This window comes from Rhodnius prolixus, unplaced genomic scaffold (genome assembly GCF_049639745.1).
Source record: "Rhodnius prolixus isolate KJV_2025 unplaced genomic scaffold, Rpr scaffold_5, whole genome shotgun sequence".
NCBI classification, from domain to species: domain Eukaryota; kingdom Metazoa; phylum Arthropoda; class Insecta; order Hemiptera; family Reduviidae; genus Rhodnius; species Rhodnius prolixus.
In genome coordinates, this window is record NW_027411624.1 from 26540875 (window position 1) to 26555337 (window position 14463).

Consider the following 14463-nt stretch of genomic DNA (forward strand, 5'->3'; position numbering starts at 1 on the left):
ATTATTAACTCTAAGGTCGTAATTTTCTCGGATAGTCAGGCTGCTCTACGGGCAATTAGTTCCTACCAGGTCAATTCAAGGCTGGTTTGGGACTGTCTGGGTGCCCTGAAGGAAATTAGTGACCAGAATATGGTCTTTCTAGTTTGGGTACCTGGACATTCAGGACACAAGGGGAACGAAGTGGCAGATTTATTGGCCCGGGAAGGCTCTGCGGGACACTTCGTTGGCCCGGAGCCCTGCTTTGGGGTTTCGAAGTGTGTTAAGTCTGCGGCCATCAATGCATGGGTGCAGAGTAAGGCTCAGGAGTGGTGGCTTGCTACCACTGGGCTGCGACAGGCGAAGGAGTTCATCAGAGGCTACTCGCCGAGGCTGACCGCAGAATTAATCCGTCAAGGCCGTGGGGCTATAAGGATAATTGTAGGCCTATTAACGGGCCACTGCAGGCTCAGAAAGCACATGCATCGCATGGGCCTGGCAGATGATAGCCTTTGTAGGTTCTGTCAGGAAGAGGAAGAAACTGCACTACACGTGTTGTGTCAGTGTGAGGGGCTCGTATGGCTAAGGATGTTACTTCTCGGGGAGGAAAAACCAAGGCCTGAGAGCTTTACCCAGGAGCCACTCTCCAGAATTAAGAGTCTGATTAAACGGACGGGTCTGGAGGGTGAGCTCTAAAGTCGGGGAGCCACAATAGATCCATAGGGGTCGCGGTGGCGCAGGCCTTGAGGCCACCCAAATTTAATCTAATCTAATCTAATTAATAAATTAATGATTGTAAATTAACTGTTTGTATATTAATATTTTAAAGCTGTAAAAAATTATACGAATATTTTAGGAACCATAAATTATTCATTACAGATAATAAAAGTAAGAATACTTTCTCAGAGCCAAAATACCCTCGAAGTAGCCAAATTTGCAGACGCTGGATATTTCATTACCGCTTGAGTTTGAAAAAAGCAAAATTGAGTTCAGGGTAAAAGTCGAGAGGAACCATATTCTACCACGATGAAAACCATTTGGTAATGAACCTCACTTTAGAGAGAAGTCTATATATATATATCTCAGCTCTCCGAGAATCACCTAATATAGAGCATCGCTGTTTTTATCCGTTGTAGCAGGCATGTATATTGGGACCGGTTTCGGTTTTTCATCTACCTTCAGAGGTATGTTAATCGATTGATGTAGATACTTCACTTATAATTTCCATCTCTCACTACACTTGCTGACTTTTTTACTGGTCTACTTCCTGATGAACTACAACGAAATGAACAAAAGTGTGCATCAAGTTATGTTATGTTGATTAATTACAGGCCAAGACTAAGAGCGCTTGCTTTCCATAGAATTGGAATAGAGTATAATATGAAGTAGGAGAGAAGGGTTTAGCTCAGTAGTTAACGCACTAAATTTTGCTTTAATGATTCCAATTCCAGATGTTAGCCCTTAAATTTTCTCTTCCTAGGAGTTTCTTAAAGCTAACCGTCTGTAAATCAAAAGAGTTGAGGGTAGCGAAAGAATCGAAAGCGCTCATTTTAACGACTCTAAAAGGCACTAAGTCCCTTGCCTACGTACGACGATTGTCTGAAGGACAGATATTCCATGAGAAGTAAAATTTATTGGGCAAACGTTCTTACCAGAATTTACTTTTAATTTTGATAAAACAAAAATAAAAAAGCGGATATCGCCTTATTTCATCTTAAATCAGATAAGAGAAAGCAATTGAAGTGGGAAAAGTTTAATATAAAAAAGTGAATTGATAAATAATTGAATTTCAGGAAGTAGAAAAAAAGTAGCGCAGGAAAGGAGGCTGAAAACGAGAATATATATTATGATATAATAAGAGAATGTAGAATAATAAATGGTGGATGCAGGGGAGGCTGCTCTCTTACAGGTTACGTAATGTACAGGGGCTGTATGTGAAAGTACTGTGGCTTGCCCAACCCATGTCCTTGGCGAGGGTCTCTTACTGCCTTTTGCTCCTTCTCTTTCAAATAGCACCACATTTCCTCCAAGCAAACTCCTTCCTTTTTATTAATGCTCTTGTAAGGAGGCATTTTTTTTTCTTTCTGAACTTTAGTATTATTCTAGTCTTTCATTGCATGAGAGATTTCCGTTACCTATTTACTTTCTCTCACTGCGGTAACCAAAACTATGACCACAAAAGTGCCAAAGAAATTATTTCTTTTTAGTTTTTGCATATTAACTCAGATTGAGATCTGAGGCTTCTGTTTGAAGTTCTTTTCATGTTAAATACTGATTTTAAAGAAGGGTTCTGGGACAAGATGCCTTCCTCATAAGTCCCTTTTTATATAACTGCCCTTAATTTTATGGAGCCAATGAACTTATAGTTGAAACTTCAGTTTTAATAGAACGTTAAAAAAAAATTGTCTCACACCAGATTTTTTTTTTGTATATAATATATTCTTCTTTTTAAACAAAGTTCATTGCTAGAGAAATGCTTGTTTTGAGGGAAACTATGAATATTTTTTATAAAATTGATAACAACTGTCTCATTTTTCTCAATGCCCTCGAGTACATCAAGAAGTATTTCCCATTCTTATCCATCTCTACCTATCCTAACCATCTCTTTATAGAAACCAATGAATCATACAGTTAATATTTTAATAATACCAAATTAGAATCATCAAGAAAACTTTGTAAGAAAGTTTAAGTTTCTCACCAGATTTTTAAAAATTTAAGATTTAATTTAAGGTTATCTCAGAATAAAAACAAATCTGCAATATTTCTTCTTTGTTTAAGAATCTTCCAAACCAGAGGTCCAAGCACATGAACCATTTTGGTAAAACGCAGAAGACTAGAATTAAACAGGACAAGATCTAGAACAAGTATAGGTGCAGCTTCAGTACTCTTAATATCACTTCTCTCTTCATACGAAAACAGAGTACTAGTAGCTAATCATTTTTGTTAGTCTAAAGACGACGCCTTATAATACCTAATTAAGCAAATAATTGGCACAGAGCAATAATGTGGCAGGATAATATTTTAAAAATTTAACTAAATTGCACTACCCCAATTGCCACTAAAGTTTTGGTCAATATTCATCAATCAGAAGATAATTACTCCTTTTCCTCTCAGTTTTAGGAATTAAAAATTATAATAATAAACCTATTATCTTTCTTATTTCACTTCCTAACTAACTGTTTAAAGAAGTTCCGTTTGACTTTACAAATTTTCCAGTTCGATAAAGATTTCTGATATTTAAAGATTGTGAGATAGCTGCAACGCAATGCTTACTTCTGAATAACCAATGAATAAGCTCGTTTAAAGACCATAAAGGACACTAAGAGCTTCCTAGAATCTTAAAATTGAAGTCATTTAATAAATCGGATAATCTTCTCTACAAATCTTTCTTTTTTTAATAAAATTATATGCGATTTTTGGATTAGGTTCAACCGTACAGCTGATACAGCTCTTCTTAGGCTTCATCCAACTAGATTAGATTAGATTAGAGCGGCCTCAAGGCCTACGCCACTGTGACCCCTTTGGATCTATTGTGGCTCCCCTCACTCTAAAGCTCACCCTCCAGACCTGTCCTTTTAATCAGACTCTTAATGCTGGAGAGTGACTCTTGAGTAAAGCTCACAGGCCTTGGTTTTTCCTTCCTGAGAAGTAATATCCTCAGCCACACGAGCCCCTCACACTGACACAACACGTGCAGTGCCGTTTCCTCCTCTTCCTGATAGAACCTACAGAGGCTATCATCTGCCAGGCCCATGCGATGCATGTGTTTTCTGAGTCTGCAGTGGCCAGTTAATAGGCCTACAATCATCCTGATAGCCCCACTTCATCCAACTAAGTTTCCTTCTTAGAGGCCGCCATCCTCTAAATCCTAGCTTCAATGATTTCCTACACTCCTAGAGATGACCTCCTCCAAATCAGCTGAGCTCTTTAAATCAGATGAATACGATTCACTCGTTAAAGTTGGTATGATCAGTTATGGTCTCTCAAGTTTTGTGAAATATCTTATAACTACTCTTGCAACCAATAGAGTCACTATCATGATTGAAGACAGATATAATATGGCTTGAATATTGTATTTTCTTTAAACCACATTCCCGTTGCGCCACTCTCTAAATCTTTTATTTATTTCGTCCCACACCTTCCCAATGACGTAACTGAGAATTCAAACGTGTGATCTCTGCACAATCTTGTTCCATTTAATTGTCAAAACGAATGATTTCATTCATCAAAATTTTCTTTTAATTTGTGACGGCCTTATCGAAAAGGTGTAAAAAAATATACCAGCCAATAAGATAACAGCACGTACAAAGATAAACTGCTGCGTACAAGTTAAGAATAGAGCCAGCTAATAAGGAAGCTGTACGCATGTTATAAACTATTACTAGCGTACAAATAAAGGACTACCACCAACCAATTAAGGTAGCATTTTGTACCTAACACCTAGCTGTTGAACAGCTTTGACTTCAAGTTTAGGCCACTTACATTTTTCTTGAAGCTTCTTGAAGTCATGCGCAAAAATAATTGAATTAGAAAAGATGGCCGCTCTTCTACTTTCACTAACATTAGATGAAGATGTGGTTCTTCGATTCTTCTAGCTAAAGCTACCATTCCCAAATGTTGTTTACATAAATTTTGGAAATAAACTTTCATTTGTGACATCCAGAGGAAAGAGATTCCTTTATGATGGGCGCATTGTCTGGTATTCTATGATGGATCTCATTAAGGTCACTTCGATGTTATAGAATTGGTTCCTTGGAGTCTCCAAGTGTCTTCCCTAATTTTTTTTTTTTTTTTGAAGCTATTGGACACCTATTCCTACTAACAAATTTTAATTTAAGTTCCTATTTAGATTAAAAGTAGTAAGTATTCTTTTTGAATTTAACCTTAAAATTCTTATGATGAACAAGTAGATCGAGCGATTTTTGGTCGATCGTGGCCGATTGTAAGCGATCAAACGAACGTACCATAGTTGGGACTCATTAAAACAAATGGCTTTTTAATATAATCTTTCTATCAAACGTTGGCGATTCAGCATTTAAACCAGCCATCGAAAGAATGGAGAGCAGCCTCCCATCAACCATAATAATGTCGCTGTCAAACACACCTCAACTAATAAGATTTTTGTTTTTAGGAAAAGCAACAATCGAGAAAAGTAGCCCAATATTACCGAATGAAATGATTACTTGGGATGATTCTACATAGCTACTTTATGAATAAGCTTTTTTAAAATTCAAAGTTCACGAAACTAAAAATAAGATTAATTCTGAAGATACATTATCATTATCTTTGTCTGGCCACTTCAAATTATGAAGGCTTGGTTGGAGACATGCAGACGCAGACTTCCCATTAGATAAAGTAAATTTTAATCAGGTTTATTTTTTTTTTATTTATATACCTATATATATTTTTTTTTTGGAGGCTACTTTTCAATTAATAAATGTTATTTATAAAACATCATGTTAGTCTAATACCTCGTCTCACATTTCACTTACTTAACACAAGACGCTGATATAAGTGTGTTAAGTTAAAAAAGAGATTAGAAGTTAGATAGCGGCACGTTTTAAAGAAGAAAAAAAAAAAAGTCAATCATTTATACAGAAGATAGCAACCGCTGCTTTAGAGTAAGTAGGTTTGTGCTTTCAACAATGGAAAATTCTTTTAACTTCCTAGAAGCGACAATCTCAGGAAGCAAAACCTTTACCTTTTCCAAAGAACTTGATTATAACGTTAAGACAACAGTCATATACAAAGTGAAGCGAAGTTTCATTACACTAACCACAGACAGCGTTAAATTAAATTGATGACTGAGTTAGTCCGTAATTGAATAGCGTTCGCCAGAGTAGGGTGTCCACGCAGCTACCTGAACTAGCAGGCTGATCCGAGATCTGTTAAAATTAAGCAGTCAAGGTACCTGCCTCGACGACAGTCGCTACGAGACCAACTCCACCTCTTTATAGTATAGGGCGAACAACCAATTGCAGAAGAAGGTGCAAGTAATTCTCCGTCGTCCTACATAAATGTTGTTTTTTTATTTAATTTTAAACTTATAACTTGTAAATCTTTTTTTAAATTATTAACATTTAAAATAAACGCTTCAAGTTAATGTATAGAAGTTCAATAAGCCAGATGCACGGTACATACAGCCAACTCTTACATTTGGTGGACAGAAAAAGAATGCATTATCTAGCTCAGTGATGGCGAACCTTTTGAGCTCGGTGTGTCAAAATTTTGAAAAATCGAAACATAATTTTCGTGGCGTGTCACACATCACAAAAGTAAAGACTAAAAAAATTATAAATATTTATAATTTTTTTATGCTAATTATTAGTTTGCCATTTAAAATACAAAAACCAAAATTATGAAACCAATGATTTTACATTTAGAGGCTACATATTTCATTGATACTTAATATCGAAAATCAAGTTATATATATATATACACGAGGGTAGTTTGAAAAGTCCGTGCAAAAATAAAAACTACTTCATTTTTTGGGGTAAACCTTTTTTATTTTTCAACATAGTCTCCTTTTAGGCTTATACACTTCGTCCAACGCTGCTCTAGTTTGTTGATCCCTTCCGAATAATAGGATTTGTCCAAGTCTGAAAAATAGCCATTCGTTTCTGCAATCACCTCCTCGTTTGAATAAAATCTTTTTCCCGCCAGCCATTTCTTCATATTGGGGAACAAATAGTAGTCCGAGGGAGCCAAGTCTGGAGAATAGGGGGGATGTGAAACGAGTTGGAACCCTATTTCCATTAATTTTGCGACCAAAACTGCTGAGGTGTGAGCTGGTGCGTTGTCGTGATGGAAAAGGACTTTTTTGTGGGCCAATCGTGGGCGTTTTTCTCGCAGCTCGGTTTTCAAACGGTCCAATAACGATGAATAATATGCACCTGTAATAGTTTTACCCTTTTCCAGATAGTCGATAAGGATTATTCCTTGCGAATCCCAAAAGACAGTCGCCATAATCTTTCCGGCCGAAGGAACGGTCTTCGCTTTTTTTGGCGCAGATTCCCCCTTGGTAACCCATTGTTTAGATTGTTCTTTGGTCTCAGGAGTGTAGTGATGTATCCATGTTTCATCCACAGTGACGAAACGACGCTTAAAGTCCTGCGGATTCTTCTGGAACAGCTGCAAACCGTCCTTGCAACACTTCACACGATTTCGTTTTTGGTCAAGCGTGAGCAATCGCGACACCCATCTTGCGGATAGCTTTGTCATGTCCAAATGTTGATGTAAAATATTATGTACCCGTTCATTCGAGATGCCCACAGCACTAGCAATCTCACGCACCTTCACTCTTCTGTCATCCATCACCATATCATGGATTTTATCAATGATTTCTGGAGTAGTAACCTCAACAGGGCGTCCAGAACGTTCAGTGTCACTTATGCCCATATGGCCACTCCGAAAATTTTGAAACCACTTATAAACTGTTCTAATCGAAGGTGCAGAGTCACCATAATGTTTATCAAGCTTCTCTTTAGTCTCCTGAGGCGTTTTGCCTTTCATAAAGTAGTGTTTAATCAACACACGAAATTCTTTTTCGTCCATATTTTGAAAATCACTCGACTTCCTCGATTCAAACGAATGCCAAACACAAAGAAATAGACCGATCTGGCTGTAACTTGGTGTGTGTTCTTCCAAGAGATGCTACTAACTAAACATAACCTCGATACGCGCCAGTGGTGCTATCTCTCTGACTTTGCACGGACTTTTCAAACGACCCTCGTATAGAACAAAAACAGAAAAACAATATAAAATTTATATGAAAAATTAGTAACTTTTTTGGTGCTGAAGTTTGTCTGCTAAATCTTCTATTTCGGGTTTATACTTGGTACATTTCAAAGCCAAGCAAGCACCACTGACCTTCATCTGTTAACCAATTCCGTTTGTTTGTCTTAATATTACTTGGATTGTGAAATTTTTTATCTTAGAAGATGCGTGTCACCAAAAATGAGCTCGCGTGTCAGCTGTCATAGGTTCGCCATCATTGATCTAGCTAAAAGGCTTAATATCAAAAATAGGTACAATTATATTGATCGGCGCTAATGCCCAAGGCAGTCGATGCGCCAAATACATATATATATCAGAATTTTTCTTCTATTTTTTGCAGTGAGATACAAAAATCAGTTTAGTACAGGGGGGGAAAAAATGACAGAATTAAGTAATAACTTTATGGAGCAAATTTTGAACATGTGTTTTACTAATATTAAGATAAATCAACCTTAAAGCAGTAAGGAAATGCAGGGAGCAAAAGAGAAGAACTGAAGCGATGAAGAGACTATAACTGTGGTAAAAAAAAATAAAGAAAGAAAGAAAAAGAAAAGAAATCATAAAAGAGAAGGTCTAAACACAAAAGAATGACGGGGTTACGCGACGATTAGAGCAGGATAGATGAAGTTGATGTGTATAGAGTACTGGCTCGTGTGTAAGTGAAGACCTTGAAGTTGTAAAAGAGAGGTACGTACGATAAAGGAAAAAAAAAAAATAAAAAAGAAAAATTAAGTAGAAAAAGAAGAAGAGAAATAAAAAGCGAACAACATTCGCGCTGCAGTGGCGGCTGACTGTGTCCGTTCGGCGAGAGGTGAGAAACAAGGAACAAGCAGCCCATATGGAGGGGTAGAAGAGACGTAAGTGGCAGTTGGGGAAGAAGCAGGAGTGAGAGTGAGGGCAGAAGAAAGGGAAAGGCGATAATTTTAGTCTGTACCGACCGCTTGTGCAATTCGCACCTACTTAGTTTCCACACACGAGATTTTATCCAGCATTTATTTTGCCAACTGAAAGTATCATCCCGTGCTCATTTTTTTTTTTTTTTAAACGGTTTAATCAGTTTTTATTTAAATTCTTTAACACCATCTATTTTTATATTGTAACAAAACCATTTCATAAAACCTCGCATTAATTTTTTACTTTAAAAACAAAATTTTAAAAATCAATTAAGTCAATCATACACGTGTTTACTAAATTAAAAATACGATAAATTGTGATGTCAATATTCGGTGATGTTTCTAGTGCCTTTAATTAACATGGGATTACTATTATTTGTGGATTATATTTACAATATTTGGTAAGTTTGTAATTTATTTTCGTAGTTTTAAAAAATTTATTTAGCCCTTTTCTTTAATTGAAAAATAATTTAAAGTTTCAACGTTAATCAAAACAAAGTTATGGTTTAAAAAACAAAAAAATTTTTTTTTATCATGTTTAGTGGATGAAGTAAAAACTGCGGTTTACTGAACTACTCTGGGCACAACTTTCACTCTCTGATACTGTGACGTAATGATTACGAGGCCAATCAGTTCCCAAATAGTTTTTTGCCTTCATTTTTTTTTGGTAATAATATATTTTTACTTTCTCTTACTACTTGATAACAGCAAGTATTGCACAAGTATCATGTATTTATGCTTTGACCAGAAATACATTTCCCAAGAGGAAATCTAAGAAGTCCCATAAGTCCTGTCAAAGTGGTTTTTTTTTTTAATTGTCTGTGTGTACAACACCTGTTTTAACACTGTATCAAAAACAGTAATTTGTTGTTTATTTTAGATATCACAATAACACCCAGAATATTTGTATTAGTTACTACCAACAAATCGTAATTTTTGCTTTAATGAAACGTTTTTCGTGCTTCAAGGTTCTCTCGAAAATGGTTTCATGTACTAAAAACTTCTAAATACAGCCGTTAAGGTGTATAGCAATTATTTGAGAAAAAGAAATTATTATAGAGGGTCCTAGAGGAGAATATGAGTTGGGTGCTATAGCCTCCGGGGTAGCCAATTCAGTGTATTAAATCTTTCTAACACGTATTAACTAGGAAGAATCAAATATGTGACTGAAATTTTTAATTAAAAGAATATTGATTGATTGGAAGAGCAACTTTGATGTATTTTATTTATATTATGTACTTTATTTTTGCTATAATTTATTGCTTTAGGGGATTTTCATAAAAATGGCTTCGAATTTCTAAGAAGTTAGTTTCCCAAATATATATTAGCAATTTTATTACTAAAATTTTACTAGGGAATATTCGGTTTTTAGAAAGATTCTACGATAGTTCACTAGTCACATTTCTATAGAGAAATTATAATTTATTTTAATGAACCTACATAAAACTGAAGCTAGCCACCAAAATTTGGAAATATTTTGAAGTTTAAACAAAAAATTTGTAGATTAGAATTTTGAAAACTGAAGTAAAAGAAAGTCATGCGCGATTGACACGTACCAGTTTTATTAAACCAGTAAAATTTTTGACTCGCAACCAAATCCAGTAAATATTGACAATTTTTAAAATATATTTTAAAAATTTATTTAAATAGATAGTGACGGAGAATGGAACAGGATGCTGATTAGGTAATAGCGCAGAAATGTGAAAGGTTTTAATGGGGAAGAATGTAAAAACGAAAACAGTTTGACCTTGAAAACTATTTTTTTTTTTTTTTTACCTTATTTTTTTCAAGCACTCATCCACAAATCTGGCAGTATAGTTTTTTTCGTTTGTCTCTCTAATAAAAAGGGCGATCTTCTTTCAATCAACTAATTGATGTATGATCATTTTGAGTCCCAATAAAATTATTGACAGCACTCCGCAACATTATTATGAAATCAAATTGCCTGAAAAAAAATAAAGTTAATAAGCATGAAAACAATTCACCAATTATTTCCTGCCCTCAGAATAAAAAAAAAGGACAGTTTTTCACTAATTCTGTGTTGGTCGCCTATTATGCAAGACGAATTGTATGGCGTTTGAAGTGTTTAGCTTCCGGCAAGATTTTTGACAAGAATTTACTTTCCCTTTCTGATTTTTTATTTATTTTTCTTCCTTCTGCTAGTTTTCACACTTACTTTCTCTTTAAAGGTTGCCTATTAAGCCTTCTTGAAGTTATAAATTTATGGTTACCGTAATTTTGTAATTACTTTTTCTTTAATATTTATTTATTTATTGTTATAGTGGTCTTGTTTGCACATTAACCAATTACTTTATATGAGGGCTGGAAAAAACCAACATATTGGTATGAACAATTACAGTTGGCTCCTAGCGCCTCAATTTACCAACATGTTGGTGGAAAAAAATCAGCCCTATCTTTTCCAATATTCAATTTGAGGAATAGCACAGCCTCTTTCCCTTCTTTCTTCGTCATGCCAGCCACTCTTCTACTACATTCTGCTTCGTGGCTTCCATGAGATAAGGATATCTTGAGCGCTGCGTACTGACATTCCTTCCTAGAACAACACAATGGTCTCTGAATGTGACTTCGTTATTTGATGTGAGCTTAGAGTGGTGTAATTAGTAGTGTAGTTATGATAGTACTTGTGTGAGTAATTAAGTACTAAAATCGCTACTATGGAGTTTAGCTGCATCCTATATTTTTATTTTATTCTCTCTAATGAATTTGTAAATAATTCGTAGCGCATCAGGATTCATTATAGCTAAAATACTTTTAGCGCTACAGGTAATCGTACATGTGTTGCCAATTCCTTTAGGAACTTGTCTCTATTTCTATTATATCTGCTGCATCTGAAGAGGAGGAGATCGATGTCCCCATCCTCCCCGCTATTGCAATCACATTTGGGACTATCTAATAACTTAATTTTGCGCAAATGCGGATTTGTGAGATTATGGTTGAACCTCAGTCGCATTATTGTTGTGTAAAATTGCCTTTCCCCCTCCAGTACTTCTACAAACCATGGCTTGTTGGGAATCCTAGGCTGTAAATCAGCGTAATATTTACCCTTAACTTCTTTTTCCAGATCGTAGAGCTTTTGCCATGCGTCATAACAACGCTTTCTTAAAGCACCTTCGAAATCCGCTAAATTGAGCACTGGAGTATGTTCCCCTAACAAGATCGCTCTTTTTGCTAGCACGTCGACTTTCTCGTTATCAACTATCCCAGCATGCCCTTTCAGCCAAACCAGATGCAACCTACCCATTGCATTAATCAAATGACATACAATTTCTATAATTATGGGATCAAAAACATCGCCCGGACGTTTTATTTTTTGGAGTGCACTTTTAGAATCACTAAGAATGACTATTATGTCATTACTTTGTATTTGTTCCGCCAGGATTACCGCATTCCAAATCGCTACGATTTCTGCGGTAAATATTGAGACATTATTAGGGAGCTTGTATAGGCGAAAACTTCCCGTTTGCGGGTCAAGTACAGCACAACCTACTCCCTGCTCCGATTTTGATCCGTCCGTAAATAGTAAATAAGGGTTGATTATGATTTCCCTCATGCGCGCTATAAAAGCTAGGTATGTTAAATCCCCCATTCTTCTTTCACCTTATCATATAAATCTAAATGGACGTACGGAGATTCTTTACAAGATACTTCATAGTGAAGAGATCTTCGAGGAGACGCGTGCAACACCTCTAGGCCAGAGTACAATTTCTCCGTTACTCTAAACATTTCACACATTAATGGCGTTTTCTTTTTTAACCAAAACCTGTGTGAGCGAACCACTTCTGAGAGCTCTGAGATTCTCATCAAGGAAACTTCCTTAAACTTAATTATCCTTTTGCTCAAGAACTTTCCCAGCAATATTTTCTTTAATATGCTATCGTGCGAATTTAAGTTTTTAGCAAAAATATACATTTACAGCTAGCTGGATAACGAAAATGTTTTACGTAATGGTGCGCGAAGTCAAAGTAACTCGAAAAAAGGAAAATCTCGTAAGTTTGAATTTTATATTTTGCTTCCAGTACAACTAAGCTAGAAATCTAGTTTATGAACAAATCAATCAATCAGAATTTCTTTTAACTACGAAAACTGACGGTAAACACGTAAAAATTACTATAAGTTCAAACATTTTTCCAAGAAAATTCATTTGTGGAGTTCTGAAGAAATTTTAGAGGCTCTCTTACGTCATTAATGCAACATAACAATGCTATATTAATAAAAATCAAATATGTTACAAAAACATTATTTGGCGAAAGTATTATTGGTTTAGTAGACAACTTTAATGATTATTTGTGATTAGTTTTTTCGAAAACGGCCACCTACTTCACTTTTTTTGTACATATCTAAGGTCTGAAAGTAGTATTTTTATTAAAATCTTTTGAAAAAAAACAAACCAAATTGGTGTAGATGAGAAATAATGTTTGATAATTTTTATGGCATAACAAAAACTAGCATCCTCCTTAATTAACATCTACCTCCGTTATTATTAATAATATACGGATTTCTTGAAGTAAAAAATGTATTTCCTACTTTCTCTGTTTTTTTTAAATACTAAATGATTTGTTTATTTTACGAACAACTATAATAAGTACTTTAATGCTTAAGAATTGTGAACATGAAGTTCACATAATGATTTGTATTAATTAAAAGGGTATATAGAGAAAGAGGGTTATTTTTATAAAAATACGCATGATAGGGGTTCTAAAATAACACTTCAATAAATTACTATAGGCAGGCGCGCCACAATAGCTGAGGAGCAGGCACAGCCCTAGTTTCAATTCCTTATCTAGGGTTCCTCTCTGTGTATCTAATATGGGTCAGAAATATTAATTTGTTTAATGTTGCGATGAAATGTTGAAAAAATCTTATTGCCTTCTTCAGGTAATATAAATTTGTAGCGTTATATGTTAACTACATCATCACAGCTGTGAAAATGTTCGTAACTGTACAACAGTTATGATGATGTAGTTAAATATATAACTATGAATTTATATTACCCTGAAGATAGCAATAAATTTGCTGAAACGTCGGTAAAAAAAAAAACAATAAAAATTCCTACAAAATTTTGTTGACTGCTCCTCAAAATTCCCAAGGATAATGAATTTTCCAGTTAAAAACTGCGAAATTATTCAGTAAAAAAAGGAAGTTTGGTCTTCTTACATAATAATTTATTCAGCTCTTAGTACTTCATAAATTAAGAAAGTTTTTTTTAAAAACTATATTAACCTAATGTCAATTGAATTATAAATTATACCATATAAATCATCTTTGGACAAATGCCATTCTGAAACATCTGGGGCATCTAGTTTCTGTCACTGTGCTTTCCACATCAATATCGAGAGATTACCTGGAACACAAACCATCTTCCATTTAGGAATCTCTAAAGAATAATAATCAGATTTACTTAAAATCATTTTTTTTTTTGAACTGCATTAATATAGTAAAAATTTATTAAAGATTTTTTACGAAGTTTAATACCAACACATTAAAACCAAAAACCTAAACAAAAAGGTAATTAATTTGAAACTTTTCAATAAATACAAGTGAGTAAAAAATTACTCTATTTTTTTAAGGCAGGTATTACGAGGGTTGTTTGAAAAGTCCGTGCAAAAATAAAAACTACTTAATTTTTTGGGGTAAACCTTTTTTATTTTTCAACATAGTCTCCTTTTAGGCTTATACACTTCGTCCAACGCTGCTCTAGTTTGTTGATCCCTTCCGAATAATAGGATTTGTCCAAGTCTGAAAAATAGCCATTCGTTTCTGCAATCACCTCCTCGTTTGAATAAAATCTTTTTCCCGC

The 14463-nt window shown here is 34.9% G+C and overlaps 1 protein-coding gene across 1 annotated transcript in view; it reads left to right on the plus strand.

The window, feature by feature from the left end:
* Nucleotides 1–8296: 8296 nt before the first annotated feature.
* ken (zinc finger and BTB domain-containing ken and barbie protein) overlaps nucleotides 8297–14463 on the plus strand; it is a 43110-nt gene continuing 36943 nt past the window's right edge. Inside the window, exon 1 of the mRNA XM_074135281.1 lies at nucleotides 8297–9046. The gene's annotated coding sequence lies outside the window, so the exon portion shown is untranslated. The remainder of the gene's footprint in view (nucleotides 9047–14463) is intronic.